We start from the raw sequence: 24121 nt of genomic DNA on the forward strand, positions 1-24121 counted from the left end.
TCCCACAACATAATGAGGTAAGCATTTTACAAATAACGAAACAGGCTAAGAGAGAAGCTAGTAATTTGGTCAGGCAGTGTGGCTCCAGCATCCACACTACTGACATGCACACCACGCTGCCTTCTTGGACCAAGACTTTGTAAGTCTTTGATCCTTCTTTTGCCTTTCTCTAGAATCCTTAATTCTCTCTGGCTTTGCTCATATTCTAATCTCCAGCTCAGATTCCACCCATTTATTTGCTCAGACTAGACTTCTCTAGGCAGCCCAAGGAGCAAAGGCCCCAGGAGACCTCCAGCCACCTAATGGACAGTCACAGGAGCCAGGTGCCATGTGCCCCAGGGCAGACTTACAACCCTCACAAGGTACCTGGAAATTCCTCTTTCTTAAACCTAAGGAGAACTGTCACCTTTGCCAAAATACCCACAGTTAGAGGGGGAAAAAAAACATTTCCTCAGGAAAGGCATTTGATGAACTCACATAAATTGAGACTGTGCTTTGCAGAAGTTTAATGGTAGAGAGGGTGCAATGCAATAGTCTGAAAAAACAGCTGGAGCTTTTAGGGCTTCTGAACAACTAAATGCCTCAAATTCCTTCTGCCTTATTCTCCCATTAGGAAGTCAAAGCCAGCAAGAGGGAAAGAGTGTGGTGACTCTCATGAATGTCTTGCAAAAAGGGAATAAGTAAATAACAAAAATGGGGGATCTCATCTAAAGATATTATGTTTCCTGCCTCATTGATTTTTTTTTGTCTTAGATATGAGAAAAGGTAGAAGAGGGTATGAAAGGAAAGCAAAGAGAAATAGGCTGCAATGCTTTTTCACTTCAAATTCAGGGTCCACAAGTAAATCATTCTCTAGAACAATAGTTTTAAGTGCCACTACTCTTTAGGCTGAGATGCAATGGATAACTGATGTCCTTGTAAGGTTTAACTTTATTATATATTTTCCTTATTAAATTTATGTACAACAGAAGCATAGAAAATCACCCACCTTTAACATCCACAGGTACTCAAAAAGAATAATGCAGAAAGTATATGACCTTGAATCCTAATTGTTAATTTCTTTCCACAATTCCATTGATCCACTGAGCTGGTAAAGAAAACGTTCTTCTATCATACAGATGTTTAAACTAGTTTCAGTCAGTCCAGAGACTTACTAGTTATTCACACATGCCTGTGGATGCCTGCAGCAACACATCAGCATTTGCATGAAATTGATGTAGTATCTTCTTATTTGGATATTCCTTCTTGTTTGAACCAACCAGAAGAGGTGTTATGGTAGGGAGGGAAGAAGTGGGAGGTGGAAAACAGAAATTTAACCCACACTCCTCCCATGTTGAAATCACAACCATCTATTGTTGCTGAAGGGAAAAGACTTGAATGCCCCCTAAAAGCCAGGTGGCAAAACACCAGTGAGGTCTACTCTGTGGAATTCAGTCTCACCTGAAGTTAGAGGCTCTTGCAATTCTAAATTAAACTAGAATGAAATAACATTAACTAAATACCATAGTGGATAGGACATAGTTTCAGGATGGGCTCAAGCAAACAACACAGCTTGTACAAGAGCAGTTGGAAGTTAACCCCCTTAAGGGACAGAAGACAGAAAAGTGGGGTTCTACTTTTCCCTTTAACCATTACCTGCAAATGTCTGACATTTTCCTAGACGTAAAATCCCTTGTGTAATCGTTTTATAAAAAGAAAAGCAAATCGAAATTTCTGTAGAAACATCTTCCATTTCTGTCTTGAAAATGATTCAAAAGATTAATTTTTAAAATTTTTAATGAGAGTTTTAATCATCATGAAAACTTACAGAAAGTCTGAATTGGTCTGGTATAATTACTCAGGGTCACACCCAAGTATTAATTCTTGAGGTCAGAATCCACAGGGGCTTAAATGAAGCCCACAGCCTAGATTGCTATTTTTGTTTTTTCCAAAGTTGATTTTCACTCACCTATTGCTTAAAATATAAGTGGCACAATGCCTCACCCAAAAATATTTGTTGAGTGAGTCTAAATAAAAGAATGAAATATCTCCAAGGAAGGAGTAAAAGTGAGTTCACACTTCACACTCCGCTTAACGTGAGACACAAAAATTATTTTAAAAATAAAATGCTATTTTAATAATTCTGTTCATACTAGCTTTGTTTATAATAGCAAAAAGTTAGAAATTATTCCAATGTGCTTCATCAAACAAATGGTTAAACTCTCGTACATCTATACCACGGATAATACTAAGCAATTAAAAAAGAAAGAGCTATTATACACACAACAACCTGGATGAACACAAGGGAATTATACTGAATATAAAAAGCCAATTCCAAAAGGTTGCATGTTGTATGGTTCTACTTATATGACATTTTTGAAAGAGCAAAATTATAAAAATGGGTAATAGATTGGCAGTTGCCAAGGATTAAGGTTGATGTTAGGGAAGTGGGAGGGAAGTAGGTATGGTTATAAAGGAACAACAGAAAGGAATCTTGTGATAATGGGCAGCTGCTATCTTGCCAGCAATGGTAGATACATGAGCTGAAATTGAATAGAACTTAATGCACACAGGTGCATGCTCTCTCCTGGTCCCAACATAAGTATCTATAAAATTGGAGAAATCTGGATTGTATCTATGTCAATATCTCAGTTATATTATACTAGAGTTGTGCAACATGTTATCATCGGGGGAAAGGGTAGAAAGTACATGGATATGCATTATTTCTTATAACTTTATAAGAATTTGTAATTAACTCAAAATAAAAGATTAACTTTTAAAAAATCCTAAAGCAATCTCTCCTTTATCACCACCAGCTCCACTAATTTGAGAGAGCTTAGGGAGGGAGAACAGTGGTTAACACTCAGAACCTTTCCTAACCACCGCCATCTCTCCCACCTCTAAACTCCCAGTGCACCCATGTTTTTATCATGCAGTCTAACTCCTGTTCTAAAGAACAAATATTTCTCTTATCTCCTTATGTAAAATAAAGCTCCTAAGACCAGGCCCATATTTGCATGATACCCTCTCTGTGCCAAACACAGTACTGAAATTAGAGTCTTGTTGAGAGCCACAGCCAAAGGGGCCCCAGCAAACTTCCAGCTGCCGGCTGATGATCCAGCTGCCAGCAAACTTCCAGTTGCCGGCTGATGATTGGCTCACAGTGGCCCCAGCAACATCTAGCTGATTGGCTCCTCTGCGGTGATGTTCATTGGGCTGTTTCCCTGCCCTTCAGACTGCCAGCTGATGATTGGCTCACAGCGGCCCCAGCAACATCTAGCTGATTGGCTCCTCCACGGAGCTGCTCATTGGGTGACTTCTTTGGCTCTGCCCACGCAACCCAGCCAATCGGCCTCAGGAGCAGGAGGAGTGTGGGAGGTGGAGAGGCTGGTGTGGGAGAGAGAGGCTTGTGGAAGCCGGTGGTGGCAGTTGGGCTCTGAGGGTTTTTCCCTGGAGCTGTTTTGTTTGGCGTTTGTAGTTCTAAAAATAAAGTTAGTTTCTTTTTGACAAGTGGCTCCTGATTTGTGCCAGGCCAGACTACGGCAGAGTCTGAATAAAATATTTTAACCAATAAATGAATAAGTGAAGGAATGAATGATTACAGTCCTACTCATAAAACTGGGTAAATCAGAAACTGGTAATACTTTTCCCCCCATCTTCTCAACTTGAAAAGATCAGTAATAGCTGTACTCATCTGCCTCACAGGCCTGTACAGAAGTTAAAGGCTATCTTCACCTGAGCCTCCCACTGTAGCTACTACACATTGTGTTGTGGTCACAATGCTGCACTAATTATTTGTTGTGTGATCTCATGTAGTTAATTTCTCTGAACCTCAGATTTCCCATCTGTAAAATGGAGGACAATGCTTACTTTTGCAAGGAAGCTACAAGGAAGAGATATGGTATTCCCAAAAGGCTAGGCTCTATGCCAGCCTCACCAGATGCTCAATAAATGTCTTCACCCTTCCATAGACACTTCCAGGCACTAATACTCACATCATAGTTCAGAAGAGTGTGGCCAATTCTTAATAGGTTTATGTCTTTTCAATAAATAACCAGTGTTTTATTCATGTATTAACCCTCCCCTAAAGGTAAAACTGCTTACATTTACAATGGCAAAAGTCACGGGGATAAAGTAAACGTAGATAGAGGATGGAATAGATGGGAAAGACACATTCAAGTGGAAGACACTAAGACATTTATGGGTAGCTCTAATTAGGACAAACTACACTACAAGCCCCTCTCCCTCCACATCACTGCATGAGAAGGCTTGTTTTGAGCTTGCTCTCCTTCTCTATGGTTTCATGCACTAGTTCTGTCCACAGGCAGAATAGACTCTAGAGGAAGAAGAAAATCTGCTGAGCGCTAAGAATGGCAGACCAGAGGCACAGAAAGGAAGGAGTGAGAACTTCTGTTTATTTTCCCTACTAGAGAAGCTATTTGTTTTCAGGATAGGTCTATTGCTTCCTTCTCAGGACTGGGAGTGCCTCAGTCCATTCTTGCCCAAGGGTGGTAACTCTTCCCCCAAGTGTACAGCTGTCTGAAGATATATTTGCTGTCGATGTGTCACTGGATCATGAGGTGCACTCTGACAAATACTTTACATTTGGATATCTCTGAGCCCAGGCAGTGGAGATATTTGCTGACTCATGAGGTAGGGATGGACAAACAGAATATGGTCTCAGGGTGCAGTTTCTAAGAAATATATTAACTCAGTCAGCCTATCAGACAACAACATTTTGAGTCATAAGTATACACCTGGCCTCTGCTTGAAACTGAGGAGGGATCATCCATAACAACGACGTGGACATAAACGTCTCCTCCCTTAATGGAGCTTGTGGGCCAATTCTGCATGCTCTCATTTGTTTGCTGTACTTCTAATTAATAATCTTGCATGGCACACAAACATCATCAAAGCAAAGGTCTCAAAAATAGAATTCCAAGTGTAGTCACTTTAACTAGCAGAAGCATAAGAAATGGAATGTAAAGATATGCTCATGTTACACAATGAAGGTGTGGCAAACCCTACTAATCTCAGAAAAGAGGAATGTGCTTTCCAAAAGTATTATAAAATTTTAAAGCTTGATGAGTTTTATTTCCTTCCTTATTAATACAATTAACAATAGAATATATTTATTAAGTGCTTACTATGTGCCAGGAGCCATACTAAGCTCTTCAAAGATTCAATCTTTAAAATCATCTTTTAAGAGTGATGCACATCATATTATCCTTATTTTATAGACTGAAGAAATTTCCTTAGAAAAAATGTAAATCTAGGATCATTGATTCAGAATCAATTTTTCAATTTCAACACTAAGCTACACTACTATTTGCTTACTTGAGAGAGAAGACCAAAGTTATCCATGCTGTTGTTGAAACAGGAATGTATATAGTACAGATCCTTCAAAATATATTAGATGGGGCTATTATAAAAATTGTCAATATACAACTAATTTGACCCACATAAGTAGCAATTTCACTTGTTTAATCCAATGTAATATCAAGAGACAAAATAGCACCATCCTAGCCCCAAGGACAGCTCCTAACATTTCTAGATTTTACTTGCTTCAACCCATAAAATGAAGAGGTTAAGCAGAATTTGTCTTTAGATTCCTTCCAGCTCTATAAATGGGAAGAAAGAAAAAAATCATAATTCCATTTGTTTAATAATGACTTAGTAAGTTCCTACTATCTGCCAAATGTTGTGCCTTCTCTTCCATTCTAAATTCATCTGTATTCCAGGGACAGCTCCTAACAGCTTCCTATGACCCCTGGGAGATAGAACAAAGATTCTTGCTTGTCTATTTAGGGAACATGAGATGCACCCTATGGTGCTGGCAGCTCCTGCCAGATCATAATTCCACAGCAGAAGAGTGAACAAAAAGAGATAGAAATCACTTTAGTGCCAATAGATGAAGAGCAGAGCAAATGTTCATGTGAGCAAATGTGTATCTTCCAAAAAGAGAATTCTCATTAAATACTCTTGTTCATGATTGCTTCTAGAAAAATCTTCCACTTTACTTGCACCTGTTCAGAAGACAATCATCCAGACTTTGGGGGGAAAAAATTCCAGAAAGAAAAGCCCTCAGGTTTTGCTCAAAAGCACTTAAGAATCCAGTTACAATCTTTCAATAAATAAGGATTGGGAGCACAGAGTTATAAGAAAACACCAAACTGCAAGCCCAAAGAAAGCAATTCAATGCTTCATATGCCGCCTTCTAGTTTTGTGAGCTTGGACTTTTCATATGACCTGCACATAACACACTGTGGATGTTTTCTCATCCACAAAAAGAAGACAGATAGATGACGTCTAAGCAAGCACCTTTCCTGTTCTAAAGGTAAACCAGACCAGTTCTTTATCATCTAAGATTACCATTTAATCTGCCATCTGTTGTTCCCTTTTGTACTGTCCCTTATATGTCCATTATGGACACAGTAGACAGCTGTTTCCCAACACGCCTGCAACAGCTCTTCAAATACATACTTGAAGACTCTTACTCATGCCCACTTCACTCCCTCTCCTCTAGCCTAAGTCCCAGATGAAGTTGTGTGGTTAGCAAGATGTTGGAAGTAATGCATGTGGGGTTCTTTGTCTAAACACTGAGCTCATAAGGAAGGAAATATGTGCAGCAAATAGCTGTTTGCTTTCTCAACATTTTTTTTCTTTTTTTTTTTTTTTTTTTTTTTTTTTTTGCTTTTTGTGGTGCTGGTGATCAAACCCAGCATGTACATAGTAGGCAAATGCTCTTCCACTGACTTCCATCCTCAGCCCTTCAACTTCTCGTATCTGAGAAAGACCAATGACTCCAAACCTTATTCCCTGGGAAATTCTACCAGCTGCTCTAGCAATACAAAAGCTGCAAGAGAAGAGGATTAATTACCTTGATGTGCAGACAAACAGCTAAGAAGATGGAGTATACATACAATAAGTAGGTGGTAAACTTCACGGGAGAGATTATTGTAATGTGTGAATTTGGGAATGTACCTAGTAAGAGTCAGAGATCAGATGAAAAGGTTAGATGAAGGGTAGGGTCCTTCTCCAGGAAAGCCTGGTGCTCTATAGGAAGTTAGACTCTGAATCATTTAAGATGATATAACTTAGGAAGCCATGCTACCAACCCAGTCTCCATTGGGTGTGATCTTCAAGTTAAGGATGACCAAGGCTCTAACAAAGAGCTCCCTCAAACCCACTCTTCTAGAAAAGTTCAGGATAGACTACTTGACAGTATAGTGGATGCAACTGAGAGCTAAATGTCCCTTTGTCTTTCTGAGTTCTATTCCATGTCAGGGCCAATCATTTCTTTTAACCCGTAGTTTAACTTTGTACTTAATCCAATGAGAAACATTTTTGAATGGGGATTCAATGAAATGTATTACCTTAAGGGCCTTGTGTCCTCCAAAAAGATTATTTTTTTCTTCTACAAACAATAAACCAAAAAGTAAAAATAATTTCACAAGAGAAATCATAGAAGTAAATTATTTGTCAAAGAACACACCCCTCCAAGACTCTTAGTTTCAGAGCCTTTATTGTGTCTCTGTTTCAAAATATGAATACCCATAAGGAAGGAAATGATTGGAGAATGGTTATTATCAATTTCTATGTTATAAAGATGAGAAGTTTTTTTTTCTTTCTCAGGGACTTGGAATTACAAAGTTTCAAAGAGACAGATATGGAGAAAAGTTTTAGCTACCTCAAATTTTATAGTATCTATGAAATTTTAGATGATCTATCTTATAACTGATGTTTTATAAATCTGTCCTTAGAAATCAACAGCATAGTTTCAACATTTTCTGTCATGGAAATTGTTCTTACAGGCAAAGAAATAGGCATTTCCATGGCTAAGTTCCCACAGCTGTCACATTATTTAGTTCTGCACAGATAAAAAAAATCTTATTACTGAAAAAAGGGTTGGAGGATCTGTGACTGGAATTTGGCAAGCATGTATTTATTTCCACATTGATTGAGTCAGTATTGTTCCTCCACACAAACATGAACCCTGAAAAATATTTAATATTTTAAAAATATTTAATAATAGGTTCAATACAACTTCAAACATCAAAATTTGAAGTTAATGCTCTGTTATCTTTAATTAATGATGCTGTGAAAGTCATTAGAGAAACAAACTCAAGGTTCCTCAATCTCCATCTTCCAATCACTCAAAAAAGCAAATGTGAATTCTTAGGGACAACAGAATAACAAAACTTCCCACTTCTTCAAGGTCACAGAATAAACTCTCATATCACAAAATTGAAAAGTGTCCAAATTCCCAATTAGGTATCATGCATCTCATGAACTGACCCTTAATTAGGGAACATTCACAGTCTTTTATGCTTGTTTGGGTTTGATTTCTACTATTTGCTTGGTATTTGGGGGGGGGATATCATTAAGTTGGGGGTGGGTATATAAAAAACAAGACTCAAACATTATTTCTTTCTGAAAAAAAAGCATAAATAATAATTTGAGGTTTACATAGAGGTAAAAGAAAAGCAGAATTTCCAGGAACTGCTCCAAGAGTTCATGGAAAGTGAAACCATTTACTTGCACTTTTCTTCTAATAATAATAATTTTTAAAACCACAAGAAATAGATGGCGTTTTTAAATGCCTTGGTTTCCATTCCCTTATGATATCACTAAAGAGAAGTTAAGTGGCTATACTAAGCTGATGACATTTACATTTCCAAATAACCAGTTACTATATGACTTTGGGCAAGTTACTTAGCTTCCTCACTGGTGAATATTTATTTAAAACTGTGATGTGAGGATTAGATGAATTTGTATATATCTGTACTTAGTCTAGCAATGGGTGCATAGAGAATACTATGTAATTATTAATTATTATTATTATTACCATCGCAACTAACTCAATTCTCAGTATCCCAAAGAAAATCACATCCCGCCCCCCCCAAAAAAAATGTTTGTCTCATTCTCTAAAATGATGATGGTCTGGCCCCAGGTTCACCTAAAAACACTGGAATCCTCCCATCTCCAGCCAGAGCACACTAATGGGAGGTAGGACCGAGCTGCTATGTCCTTTGGGCAGAAGAGGGCAGATGCTTATGCCTGGTGGTCTCAGTTGCACCCCTTTAGCAAATATTCATTGTGTCCCTAGTCTGTGCCAGGGATTGTATCAGTCCAGGATTCACTTGCTCATGGTCAGCACTTTCCACTGAACTCTCTGGAACCCAAGGCCTTGTTTCCTTAGCACAATGTACTGATAATTTAAAAGAAGTGTTATACAAAAACATTTCTCAGGATGAAACTAACAAGAATAGTACAGAGTACCCAAACCACCCACTTTTCTTTCTTTTAGTCCTATAATATAAAAATATTTACCTACTTTTAAAATTTGATTAGGTGGATTATTCACAGATGATGATATTTTACCAAATATTTGCCAGAAAGGATGCCTTCAGGCAAGCTGGCTCTGAAATCAACAAACTAAAAGAGACACCATCACCACCCCTCACTTATACCTGCCACCCTATGAAGAAAGCAGGAAGGCTGCCACTCTAGAGTCCCATCAGACCCAGGAAAGAACACATGAGCTCAGAGCACACACATATACCATCATCACCAAGGCAATCTTTTTCTCTAAAACTTTGAGCTGAGCACCAGAAGCTTGAACTTCTCAACAGAACAGCCTTAACATTTACTCAGGGTAACAGATAAGATTCAGCCATATGTAATAGAGCTAATAGAGCTGATAGAATGACTATGATTGCATGAAGTCACACCACTGTGTTCAGGCAGCACCGGGAAGAAAGAGCACTGACTTGTATGTCAGGTCTGAACTCGAATTCCAGGGCTACCTCCCCTCCACATCTGTGTTACCCTGTGTTATTTAACTTCTTTAAGTGTCTCTTGCTTTTTTTTTTCCCTAGAGACACTTAACCACTGAACTATATCTCCATTCCTTTGTTTTGAGAAAGGGTCTCTTTATTTTGCTGAGGATCTTGTTAAGTTGCTGAGTCTAGCCTTGAACTTGCAATCCTCCTGCCTCAACTTCCCAAGTTGTTAGAATCATAGGCATGCACCACCATGCCCAGCTCTCATTTTGCTTCTCTATGTTTTATGGTTTTAATTTCTTACTTCTAGGTATCTTTGAGATGATTAAAGAAATTCTTCAAGTTAAAAAAAAACTAAGTCGGGTGCCATGGTGCACACCTGTAATCCCAGCTGCCTAGGAGATTGAGGCAGGAGGATGGCTACTTCAAACCAGCCTCAGGTAAAGTGAGGCGCTAAGCAATTCAGTAAGACCCTGTCTCCAAATAAAATACAAAATAGGGCTGTGGATGTGGCTCAGTGATTGATTGAGTGCTCCTGAGTTCAATCCCCAGTACCTGGAAAAAAAATAACAACAACTAGTTGATGTGTGGCACATAGATGAAAAAACATGATAGATAAACTGTGCACCTCTTATTTTCAAGCAGGAAAAATGCCCCAAGGAACTCATCCTTCAATTTCAAGGAATAATTAGAGTGAATCTAAGGCAAATATTGCCCCTAATTTTTCTAATAAACTAGTTCTGATAAGTGATATTTTTAAAACTCTGATAATACCTGAGATGTTTTTAAAAGTGCAATCAAATCTTCTCCAATATCTCTTTCTTGACAAGATTTTATTGGGAGCAATTGAGAAGGCTTCAAAATTGTCCTGCAAAACACCATGAGCTCTGGAACTGGAGCCATATCCTCCCAGCTCTCCTGCCTGCTTCTGTTTCTATCCAAATTATAAATGTAGTTGCTGAAAAAAAAGCAGGTCATGCACAATACGCCCTATGGCAGGAATAGGCAACTTGTCTTAACTTCTTTCATTCACTCATTAATATCTGTTATTTCTGCCAGCTGACTAATAAATACTTTAAAATAAATTTAAAACCTAAATATATTTGGAGGCTAGGAAAAGTCATAGTTGTTAAGTTTTGCTGGATCTAGATTTACAATTTGAAGAATTGAATTTGAGTTCTAGTTCTATCTCAAACTGATCCTATCACTCTAGGTAAACTATTCAATTTTTTATGAATCATAGTTTCTTCATCTGTGAACTGATAATATTACTTACTAACCAAGTTATTTAGTGTTACATGATATCATATGTGAATGCATTTTGAAAAACTGTTAATCTGTACATAAATGTTACATTAGAAAATGTTTGTTTTTTTTTTTTTTTTGGCTGTTGCCTGGTCATACCATACCTGTCCACTCATCCATCTCACCATACCATAAATCTGCCCTCAAGTTCAGTTTTTTGTTTGTTTTGTGAGTCCTCCCATTTTCAGTTTGCTTGCAAACCAAAAGATCATCAGATCCTAACTCTCAAAGATAGGGGTTTCAAAGTTTGATATTTATTTCCCAAAGGTGAAATCTGTTTTGACTTATGGGATAACCAAAAACCGTGAAGCTTCTTTAGCATCTCCTGCATGTGCACATACACAATCTTAAGAAAGGGCCTCAATCTCATGGAAAGACCAGTAGTCTGAGTCATAGCTACAAAGTCCTAACTTAAAAAAACAAGAATGTTTGGCTCTATATTCGTGGCATTTTGTGCTGTGCTGAAGGGATCTCCAAGACCTGCTTTAGGTTTCAAGACAGCATACAGTCATACTGACAGCTCTGACTCCTTATAGTGAAGGGATTCAAAGCAAAGTCAAGAAAGGAAAAAGGGGTATAGGGTGAAGTCAGGGGAAAACCAATTGTGAGCTTTTAAGGGTATCTCCCAGTGGAGCCACTCAGGACACACAACACACAGTGTCAACATGTGTGAAATGTTAGCACCCAGGAAGCTCATTAGACATTCAGTACAAGGTTCTTATTGGGATCTGGCCACATAGGCAACCCCTGCCTTGCATGTATCCAAATTCTATACACCCAGAAGGAAAGCAGCTACTCAGCATTAACCATACTGTTTGCACAGTTGAGCTACAGCGACCTGCACTGAACTGCCCTTATCATTTAGATTAGTAGGAACTCTCCTGAAATCCAAGTTCCCAGATGCCAGACAAGGGCAGCCATCTAAGCAGGCTTTTCTAAGCATAAGCGGTTTAGGGCCTGCTATGTTAATTCTTTTCTGCTCAAGTGGGAATATAAAACACCCAAATATCTAACTAACAACTACCTACTGACCCCCAAATTCTTATAGCAAACATAACTTAGCACTTAAAAATATTTTCATTTGACATGCTTATACTATGTCAGTCTTATGAGCTCTGAGCATTAAGGAAAAAAAATAAGTTTCCTGAGTCCCTGCCCTCTAAGCACTTTCAGACCAATAGGGAAGATGAGTACATAAAGATTGATAACAAATATTGGTATGTGATGATGGCCATAAGAGAGGTATAAGCCAAACATTAAACTAGGTAGCAAAGGAAAAGAAAACTTGGCTAAGATGTACAGAAGAAGAATTGCCATAAAGCTGCAGCTTTAAGGACAGGCAGAATTCCAAAATGATAGGGTCAGCAAGAGCTCAACCAAGGGGACTAAAAGTTCATACAGAAGTCCAGTCTCCTTAATGAAATGTACCAAGCTTTCCCTGATCAATCAACCAGTTCCTATCTCTCTGGCCTCAGCTCTAGCCTTGCTTTGAACATGAAGCTGTGCTCACCACACATTTCCCACCATTCTTGACTTTGATTCCTATTTATCCAAGTTCCCTTCTAAAGTGTCACTTCTTCCAGGAAGCTGTACCATGGCACTCATTTTCCCCTACCTCTTGCTACCCCACTTCTGTGCTTATACACTGCATAATAATGGTAGACATCTTTCTTTTCCACTAGACTCAAACAATTATTGGCACATAATAAACATAGTGCACATTATTAATTATTAAATGAATTAGATCTTCCACAAATCTAATCTTCATTTCACTAGCGCCTCTTTATCAATAAATGTTCATTATTTAATAATAGTTTTAAAAGAATAGCAATAAATTTTCAGTGAAGACCAACTGATCATGCCATACTTAGATATTAAGTTCAACTTAAAAACTGGGTCATTGCATCTACAGACAGTGAAGCATGCAAACATACTTCCAAGGACTTGAACATTCCCACTCATAGTTCATCATTCTTTGTGTTTGTTCTCAAAGGAAAAAGACCAAACCAGAATCTATTAAACAACTAATTCTAGGCTCGATTAATACAAGTGAGAAGAATATAGGCCTTGGCACAGGAAGGAGGTCAGGTTCAAAGGGTTAGTATTATCAAAATCCAACATGGAATGCCTTTAGGGTTTAAAATATACGTCTTACTCCCTATGTGCTGAATGTCACCCCAAACTTACTTTTAGTTCCTGGCTACTCAGTGAGTGATCTGCAGAGAAGGGTAAAGATAAACACATCCATCCACCCCACACTTCCTCACACACCAAGCAAACACCTGGGTTCAGTTTCATGGTAGGGTCACATCTGTGCCTGGCAGAATCTGACAGGTGGAACCACATTTCCTCCACACCCTTGGCTTCTGGCCATAGGCTGGCTCCTGCAGGGAAGCAAGTGACTGTCTTTATATTTAGGCACCTCTAGTAACCAAGGATAATCTCCCCAGTGGCTTTCCCCCAAAGAATTATGGATATAAGTCAGGTTTTCCCTCTGGTCTGAATAAATCAGACAACACTCAGGAAAACATAAACACAGGACTAGAAACATATAAACACACACTTGTGTCTGATCCTGACTGCTTGAGGTAAAGAGCCACCTAGCTTCTTAGAATTTCCCATATAAGATAGTTTTGTAGCCTGAGTCTCCCTGCTCCTCCCCCCAGGAAACTCAGAAGCTGCTAACCACAGCAATGCATGCTGAACACAAGAAATTCTACAAGCAGTGACCAAACTCAGCATTCACTGGATGTTGACTATTCCTAGAATTTTAAACTCAATTCTGGAGATATGAAAGGGGGCCTTACACTTTCTCAAGGTTTTAATCTGCCAAAAGCACACTGGAATGGTAAATATACTTAGCTCTAGGCATGACACATTTTTCTTTTTGAAATAATTTGTCTCCAATGTAATCCAGTCCATAAAGTAGTATATACGGTCACCATTTTCTAAGACATTACGTATCTTCCTAGAGAAGTCTTGAATTAAATGCACCGTCTCTAAAAATATCATCAACTTTTGCCCCCAAAAAACCTTTAAAATATAGCATCTTATCCATACTCACAGGTTTAAGTAAGCATGCCAATCAACTTCAAATCTATCTTCCATACATTAGGCAGTATTATAGTCTTAAAAAAGTAATTTAGTTATTTCACTCATAGTATTTAGAAACTTCCGTGAGTTCCTTGCAGCCTCCAAGATAAAGGGCAAACTTTAGCTTGATTTCACCTTTGGTCATCAGCTCACCACATTAGCAGAACCTCCACCCACAACTTACCAGCCCTATGTGCTAACTTAGTGGTCTCTCCTTGTCTTAGAATCCCATGCCCCTCCTCTCTCTATGCCTTTGAAAGTGAAATGTCTCTCAACCTGTGCTCTCCACCTCACCTCCTTCTCAATTTAGCAAACCCCTATTCAGACATGGGTATAGTTCAACTACACCTCCCAACTGTCCCTGGCAATTGCTCTCTCTGCAATCTCCCCAAAAGCTGTATTTTTACTACATTGACCACATTGTACTATATTTACCATTTTTACCCTCAAGAGCCAAAACAAGCAGCCAAGAGAAAGGGAAGGTGGGGAAAAAAGAAAAAGGAAAGAGAAAGGGAACTGACATTTACTGAATTGCAACTCTGTATAAAGCACAATGTTAGCCACATTAATATATTCTTTATCTTATTTATACCTTGGAGCCACATTATGAGATAGTGAAGCAATTTTTTTTTTTTAGAAAGGGAAACAGACTCAGAGAAGTTACATGCTCAATGACATAACTAGTAAGTGGATTCAAGGTTTAAATTCACACTCACCTGACCCCAAAGCCAATTTCATTCTACTTCAAAGTGGCTCTGTGGGAAACATGGGCATCCAAATTCACACTTGCCCATGGACATTACTCAAAAATATGCTGTAGCTCCTCTTTTATCACTTTTCTGGCCATTGTGCTTCATAATTCCAGCTTTTGACCTTCCACCTTTGAATATACTTAGAAACTATCCGTTATTAAAGTTATTGGCAAAGTGTCCCTTGCATTCTAGTAAGAATACAGTGACTACATTGGTAAAAAGGTGGTATGTGCTATTTCAAAAGGATTTGAGGGTACATGTTACAGGTTGAGCATCCTTAATTCAAAAATTCAAAGTGCTCTGGAATACAAAAATTTTGAGTGTCAATGAGACCCAACAAGTGGAAAATCCAACTCCTGACCTCATGTTGTAGACTATAGCCAGAACACAGGTGCAATAAAAATATTATGTAAAATTACCTTCAGACTATGTGTAGAATGTGCATAGAAAACAAATGAATTTCTTATTTAGATGTGGGTCCCATCTCAAGATATCTCCCTATGTGAATATTTCAAAATACAAAAGCTGAAACACTTCTGATTCCAAGAATTTCATACAAATGATACTCAATCTGTATAAAATAGTAATAGTGTAATGTCTAAGTGGTCTGACTAGGGAAACTGACATAAAGAAGTCTTTGACTTTAATAAATAAATAATAATAAATAATAAATAATAGACTATTTTTACTCAAGTTCTTCAGTATATTCCCTCTCATTTGTCAAATTGTGATGCCCCAGCACAAAATGTGTGAGAAATCTTCTAGAAATAGAGCTTAAGGAAAGATGGCTTGCAAGTTCTCCAGAGTCACGTTTCAGGTACTCTCACCCCAGGCAGAGCAGTCTCCTAACTGTATCAGTAAGCGGCTGATTCCTTAGGCCCTACTGTGCTGGGAGGAGCCGATTTTTTTTTCCTGGAAGATTTTGTCAAGTCCAAAATTTCACCTCCAGAGTAATAGAAATATATTCAGGTTCCCTGGAATAGTCTCAGTTTTAAATACTATTATGAGCCTCATGCCAAATAGTATGTCTCAATACAGGATTCAGTAAGCACAAACATAACATCTTTCCTCTAAAGAACTACATAGTAGAAAGAGCACAGGCTTTTGTGTCAAAGTAACCAAACTGAGTTGAATTAATTTGTCATGTACTAACTCTGTGACCTAGGACAAAGTGCTTAACTTGCCTGTGCTTTTATTTCTTCATCAGCAAAATGATAAATATCATCTACTTCAGAAAGCTGTCCTGCCAATTAGATGAGCAAGGCACTGACACATAGTATATACTCAGTAGATAATAAGTATTCTGTTTATTACTGTGTTCTTATAATTATTTGTAGCATCTCCAAAAGGAGTGGAAGAGTCTATTTTTGCTTTTCTAAATAAATTAAACAAATGATATGACTTACTTAATGTAAATAGAACTATTACTTAGCCTTTTAACTATAACATTTTAGTTACCATATTCCCAGTCAGTACTGATTCTTAAATAGGCCACTCAGTTGCTGACTTATCACTTTGTAGTCTAGTTTACCTCCAGATATTTCCTGAAATATTTATGCTTCCTTAATGATTAGTATCTCTCTGTAACAAAAAAAAAAAAGGTTTTGTAATCAGCTCATTTCCAAGAATTATTTTGTGTGGTTAAACACCAGTCAAATTCTGAATTCTTATTCTGTATATAGAACTCAGTTTGAAGGTTCCTGATTTCATGAACAAAAGAGAAGAATGCTATTAGGCTACAAATAGAATAGGAGATCATCAGATTATCTTCTGATGATCCAAAGCATGGGCACTGAAGTCAGATTTCCTAGGTTAAAAGTCTCTGTTCTTATTTTTTTAGCTATGTCACCTCAGGCAACTTACTTATCTAGACCTCAATTTCCTCATTGCAAAATGGGAACAGTAATAGTACCAAAATAGCATAAATGATAGACTATTGTGATTAAATAAATTGAGGCAGGCACAGTGCTTAGAATAACTCGATACACAGTAAGTGCTCGGTAAACGTCAGACATCAGTATCATTCACTTGCCTTCAGATTCCTGAAAAGGAAATAGATAAAATGCAGTATATCACATTAACAACCCAAATTCATCCCAAACCAGGTAAAATGCTTTTAAAGTAACTGAGGAAGATGAATCCTACATAACCAAATATTTCTCTTAGATGCCATCAGTTCAGTAGATCTATAGCAATTGCATTCTGAATACATATTGTTTTATCTATTTACAAGTTACCACAAATAAGTCACACAGAAAGTGTAGCTAATTCAGAAATGGACTCAGATAGGAATGAGAAGGTGAGTCCTCGGCCAACCACCTAGCAACAGTATCTGCTTTTTCTGGTTTTCATTAAATGACTTCATCCAAGGCTTTCAACAATCTTGTGAGGCAGATATGATTATTCCCATTTTACACATGCATGGAGATTATAGATTAATAGTTGCAGACTTGGGGGGATAGTGAAGGTCTCCCTGAACATGTCCCAGGATTGAAGAACTAAAACAGTACAACCAAACTGAAAATTAAAACCCTTTACTTCTAAAATGTAAATGACTAGTCGAAAACCAACAGTGGTAAAGAATCTGACTTAGAGAATCCAACTTGCCACAGCTGTCTTACTGCCAACACAGATCATGGGCAGAGAGGGGGCAGGGATGGACAGGGTACAGTTCTGACTGAGCAACTCAGACTGGTCTGAGATCCAGCCCATGCCCTCAGCCTTAAAGCCCTGTGTTTTAATCAAGTGACTCAGCCAGTGACAGGAAAGCCCAGGCGCCTGTGGCCATGAGTAATGGCGGCACAAAGCACATCTGTCTGATCAGAAGCTCATGTGTCAGTTTTGTCAAGACTGACAGCAAAACAATGCTTCTGCAAGGGGAAAAAGAAATGTCTATTCACCCAGAAGCCAAGTGATGACTGTCTTTCTCCTTTTAGCTCACAATGCAAATTTGTGAAATTGTTTACTAGATCTTAAATTCATCCCAACTTCAAAAGCATTTTTGATGCATTTATAGAAAGAAGACATCTAGAAATAATAAGCCAAATCTATTTCTACCCATAAGTACAAAGTATCTACAAAGTATGACATTAGGAAATGCTTTTATTTTGACCTTCTTTTATCTCAATCATCAATATGAGGGATAATGCATAGGGAAGTGTTTCTGCAGTTGAATGGACATAAAGAAATCACTGTAACTATCAGAGGGACATTGTATCATATTTCAGCAAAGATTTCATTTCAGAGAACGATTCATTTCTTTCCTTCCTTTATTTTATTTATTACTTAATTTTAAAACCTTTATTAAGTTCCCACTGAGTGCCAGAAACTATCCCAGGCTAGGAGACTGCAGCATTAAATTACACAATATAAGCGTTCAGGGACTCAATCATTTCCCAAATTGGTCTTTTCATCTCTTTCCTATTCTAACCACAGCTGCATACCCCTGTGTTCTGTATCATCTTCCCCACCCCTTCCAGTGCTGACCACTGAAGAATGAGATCTTGTGCCTTTCCCACATTTTGCACAAGTTCTAACACAAGGCCAAGTGCCCAAGGGACACTAAGGAAAAATACTTTATTTAGTGACTTGAGAGGCAAGTACTCAGTGAAACACATGGCTTTATTACCAGAAAACCCTTGCTTTCTCTATATTTCTATACACCCACCTGTCCACAAATTACCCTCAAACAGTCCTCTCTTCTAACATTGTAAGAGGTTTTAGATTAATAGCAACAAATGAACAGAAACAACTCTCAATGATCTGTGGGAGGCTGTCAGGTGAGAAGATCCTTAGAAAAATCACTAGGGGGTCACCAAAAGCTCACAGCAACAGAAAGTGAGAACGTTTTCTGACACCTGAGTTGTCTGGATGTGATAATTCTTTACCAGATTTCTATCTGGTCAGAAATTAATATTTTTTTTTAAATGAACCAGAATGAGACTTTAAAGATTGTAAAGAACCTCATATAATCCAAATCCCTAACTTTTATAGTTAAGAAAGGAAAGCTCTGGGGGAGGATGCAACTGAACCTAGTTTGAGCAACTTGCCTACAACAGATGCAGAGGTACAAGCCAAACCACCTGCCTCCCAATGCAGGGTCCACACTTCTCTCCAGAGCTGCCAGGAGCAGGGTGCATGCCTGAGAGAACCCTTAAGCCAATGGCTGCTGATGCTCATCATCCCCCACCCCACCAATGGGCACACTGACTTCCAAGCTATCGTACTGCTTGCTTCTAGCATGCCTTCTGCCTTACTTAAGGCAACTAGAGATAATGCTTAGGAATTCCTTGTGCAAATCGATAACTTCCTTGGATGGCAAGCCTGCCTTTACCTGGTGAAGTGCAACTATCCTATTCAGGATTGTGATGAAAATGAACAAGATACTAGCAACCAAGGAATTCTAGATTCTTTGAAGAAAACTTAGGGTAGAGTTACAAAATGGTTGTTTATATGATAATTAAGTCCTATTAATGTTAGGGTTGGATTCTAGAATTTCATAAAGTCTGACAATGCTTTTCAACTGTCTATGTTTCAACATTTTTTAATAGTAAACACTCTAGCATACAATTCAAATAACAAACAATTTCACCAGACATTTGTGTGACTCTGGTAGAGAAAGGTAGAGTAGTGTTATAGTTTGGCTATGAAATGTTCCCTGAAGGCCCATTGGCACTGTGGCACCACTGGGAAGTGGTAGGGTCTTCATAGAAAAGAGTTAGGTCACTGGAAGTGGGCCCTTGATGGGGATATTGAAACACTGGCCCCTTCCTCTCTGATTCCTGACTGCCATGAAGTGAGCAGTTTCCCCCACCACACACTCCAACCATGATGTACTGCCTTGCCATAGGCCCAACAGTAACAAAGCAACTGCCCATGGACTGAAACCACAAGCCAAAATAAATCTTTCCTCCTATAAGTTGATTATCTTAGGCATTTTGTCACAGTGATGGAAAGCTAAAACATTATCTCCAATTTAGAGAAGTCAAAATCAGTTCAGAGATGCAACTTGTGCTACCCAAGTTCACAAGGGATTAAAACATGATGCTGGAACAATAATTTTATTCAGGGACCTCTCTTCATTTTGCAGATGAATTTTTGAATTTTATACTCAAATTTTGCACATCAACAACACTAGGGAGCAACCTTTACTATTTTATTAGAAACTTTAACAAGGAGCAAAGCTTGGTCCTGCAACTTCATCAGCAGCTCCACAGATGGAAACCTGTCTCTGCTGTAAACTAAATAACACAGAGCAACTATGGGGGGTGGAAAACTTTGGGCTCAGAAGCAAAATTAACCTTTATGATGCTTTTAATTATTCATAATTCATTCTCTGCATTCTTTCAAGATTAATATGAGATGGCTCTAGCTCTGATAAGAATTCAATCAAAACTAAGAGCTATATTCATTCTTTTTAAAATTTACTCAGACACAGAGACAGAATCTGGAAAACTATATCTCAAGTTTTGTATCAGTTATATCTGGATATAGATGTATTGATTTTTATTTATAATTATAATAATGATTATTATTATTATTATTACTACTAGTAGTAGTATTTTCATTATTACTAGTATTTTCATTATTTTCTGTAGTATTAGTATTTCATTATTACTATAGTTCACCTTTTTTCTGCAGCAAATACATACAGTTTTGATAATAGAGTAAAATAAGGAATACTTTATTTTTAAAACATATTCCTTATTCTGAAAAATGAGAGAAAGGGCTGTGTCCTCTGTGTCCTCTGCCAGGGCAGTAAAGAAGCTCTGTTACTGTGAACCAGAGAATGGAAAATGCAAACAATACTCTTAAGCCCCCAGACCAAAAACTCTGCCCTGCTTTTCCACCTGGATCCCCCCAAACACCAAGAATATGAAACAATCTGCCAGGACATTAATTTTACTCAAGTATTTTTGAGAAAAACGTTTTCACATATTTAAACTGAGACCCACATATCACGAAGTCAAAGTTTTAAAAATGTTATAAGTCCTTAAAACATTTTCAAGTTACTGGAGCCAATCTGAACTACATCTCAACTCGTATTGAGATGCACTCAATCAAGATTGAGAGCACTCGTCAATATCCTTTCCCATTAGGGACTCTTCTATAGAGAAGTTTGGGAAGTCCTAAGATAAACAGTACCATCTTATTTCCCTCCTCCCCTTCCCTGAGAGAGTGATCTTATCAATACTAAGTCATTTTTCAGGTTAGATTGATCGGGGGGAGCCAAACACAAATTTCTTCTAGTGTACTATTTCTTTAAAAACTATAAAACAGGTGCCAGCAAACTTTTTACCAGGAAGTCTGGACCCACATAGGAGCACAGTTCTCCATCACCCAAAGGGGAGAACCACATGGCCTGGCGTTACAGTTTTTGAGGACAGGGCCCAGACTGCCCCTGTGCTGCCTTGCATTTCAACAGGGGAGCAGACCATGCTGCACAAGGTGCTAGTTCATTCACTCCACAAATGTTTATTGAGTGAAGCCTGAAAAAGGCTTCCTAGGGGACAGTGGGATCATTCACAAGCCAACGGTCAGGTCTAACGGATCAGATGTGGACAATTAATCTTTCATTAGACCCCAAGCCACTTCTAGGAAAAAGCAAACAGGGCCCTTGCCCCACCCACACACTAGCAGCTGGGCTGGATCAAGCAGGAATTCTAGAACAAAACTGCTGCTAAGAGAAAGGAAGGCAGTCACTGACTCTCCCTAGAATAACCAAACCTCTGGCACTGTAAATGACATATCACCTCTAAGACACTTTGAACAGTGAAAACACCTAGAAAGAGCTCAGTAATATCATTTTTTGTTGTTTTAATTTCAGCTTACCATTACTCTAGGAATACAAAGTAGAAATTCTAAACATGGGGTTTAGAATTTGATATTGGATTTGAATCCCAGCCATGCATGCTACTTACCAGCTAAGGGACTAAGAGAAGCAATCTTTCTAAGCCTCAGTTTTTCATCCATAAAGTGGGGTATAGTATGCTACCTCTTATGTGAGTTTGTGAGAATTAAGGACACATTATATGCAGAAGAGTTCCTGAAAGTACCCACTAAAAGACAGTCAACATTTTCCTGCCCTCTTCCTCATGCCTTCTCTTCTTCCTGGGCAGGCTTGAGGGGTCCTAGAATCTGTTCACACCTAGATAACACACTAGGGGTGAAGTGGAGCAGAAAAACTACAGAGGTGAGAGAAGTTGAAGGGCGGGAACTGCTGTATATCTAAGAAACCCACAACAACTTTCAACCATCCTCTACCTGGCTGCTAAATTAAGTGGACAGTATAGGCCACCATACTAGCTGAAAAATAGCTGACAAGAAGGGGACAGGAAGCTAGACAGAGTTTGAATCCATCCCACCTTCCATAGTCTGTATTTCTGAAGCTCAGGGACTTGCCAGGCTATGTGTGCCAGCAGGCTACGATTCAGAGTCTGTTCTTATCTAGACTTCTATCACAACCCAGAACTGGAGCTGCCAGCTGGGGTCACAAATCAGCACTAAAAGAAAATAAGGACTTTTCATCGCAGCAGGAAGTGGAGCCCCTCAAAGGGAATTTATAAAGACAAGAGAACGGAAAGGGAAGGAGGAGGCAGAATGGGTGCAAAGAGAGACTATTTCCTATACGCTGATGGAGCCCTGTTTGGTCACTGAAGCAATCAGTTTTCTTCTTGAAAGATGATAAATCCCATTCGTGTGGTTTACAGCACGCCGCGGGACGAGCTCTAGTGAAGGGGGGAATGCTGCAAAATAAATCTGCTTACTTTCACAAGTGAAATCATCAGCCTCTTACCTGCCCGTTCCCCACCTGTAGGGGGGGGGACGCTCTAATTTTCTTCACCTGAGCCTTCGGAGGGCCGTTCGTCACTGTGCAGCCTATTCCAATCAGCCTCCAAGCCTAGCGTCAAAGCCCCCCAAAATGCGACAGCCCAACAGCACCCCGCCCCCCCCCGGGGACCCCAGCAGCCTGGGTAGCCGGAGGTAGCTCTTAAATTAAATAGGGAACTGAGGAAGGAAGCTTCTCAGGTGCCAAAACTCTGTTCACATTCTAGAGCTCAGAAGACTAAAGAAGACCGTTCTATACCAACTCCTTCATTTAACAGAGGAACAGAAACACAGAGAGGGAAAGAAAGTTGTCCGGGTAACACGTCAATGGACAGAGAAGTCAAAACTAACACCCGGGTGCGCTCTTTTGAGTCGCCGTCAGGCCAGGAGCACATCTTTCCGCCTGCCGCGTCTTCTAGTCCCCAATTTCTGGCCTGGGGGGTCAAAACCCGGGCCCCGGGCGCTGCGCGTTACCTTCCTCGGTGCAGGGCGATGCGAGCCTCCCTTCTCCCGGCAAGTCCCTGTCGACTCTGCCCCGCTCGCTCGCGCGCTGGCCTCGCAACCCAGGTGTCGCCCGGCAGCTGTCAGCGAAGGGCTGCGCGTGCAGGCTCCCCCGGCGGGATGAGGGCGGGCGCGCAGGACCTTCTGCCCCGCGCCGGCGAAGCCCCGCCCCGCCCCGCCTCCGGCACCCGCCCGCTCCCGCCTGGCCCCTTCCCTTCTTTCGCCTTGCCATGCTCCTGCTGCTTCTCTCTTTCTGGCCTCCTTCTCAGGTGTGAGGTGCCCTGAAACAACATGGGTTTTGCACAGATGAAGAAAGCAGTATATATGTGATGTGTTAAGGTGACTGTAGCCAGAGAGCGTGGAACCTGAGATGCTCCCCACCCGGAGCAAGGATAGGCACCGTGCTGGAAAAGGGATTATAGAGCCCTGTGATTGGGGCTAAATTGTTTAACTTTTCATATGTCAGTGTGTCCTTATGTGTTAAGGTTGTTGAAAGGATTAAACAAGATGATTCTTTTAAAGTATCTAATACAATAATATCTGGATTAAGGTGTACTGCCTGAGCCACCCATTGGATGTGCAAAGAGGACTGGTCAAGCTCCTGGAAGGTGCTAACTGGTGGGAGGCAGGTACACCTCTAAATACAGGGTTGATTCATGACCAGTGTTTAAAATTTACTGATAATGGGGCCTCCAGGCAAATTTCCGAACCTTAAAGTCTTCACTTTCCTAGTCTTCCTCACCGTCATCCCAGCTGAGGTTGACCCGGGTCTGCCTTGGGTTCTTCCAAAGGTCTGCCTTCTCCCAGATTACTAATGCAAAGCTGCTAACCTGGCTTAGGAGTCCTTGCACTATGGGACCTTAGGGTGTGCATTCTGGC

At 39.5% G+C, this 24121-nt stretch overlaps 1 protein-coding gene across 11 annotated transcripts in view; it reads right to left on the reverse strand.

Annotated features, from left to right (window-relative positions):
* Sytl2 (synaptotagmin like 2) overlaps positions 1-23384 on the reverse strand; it is a 104472-nt gene extending 81088 nt beyond the window's left edge. For 5 of the 11 annotated variants that reach the window (XM_021725148.3, XM_040285062.2, XM_021725150.3 and 2 more), the window contains exon 1: positions 23216-23384. The gene's annotated coding sequence lies outside the window, so the exon portion shown is untranslated. The remainder of the gene's footprint in view (positions 1-23215) is intronic. The other 6 variants (XM_040285061.2, XM_021725149.3, XM_021725155.3 and 3 more) reach the window with 3 other exon arrangements.
* Between the last annotated feature and the right edge of the window lie 737 nt (positions 23385-24121).

The sequence above is a fragment of the Ictidomys tridecemlineatus genome, chromosome 4, assembly GCF_052094955.1.
Source record: "Ictidomys tridecemlineatus isolate mIctTri1 chromosome 4, mIctTri1.hap1, whole genome shotgun sequence".
Lineage (NCBI taxonomy): Eukaryota > Metazoa > Chordata > Mammalia > Rodentia > Sciuridae > Ictidomys > Ictidomys tridecemlineatus.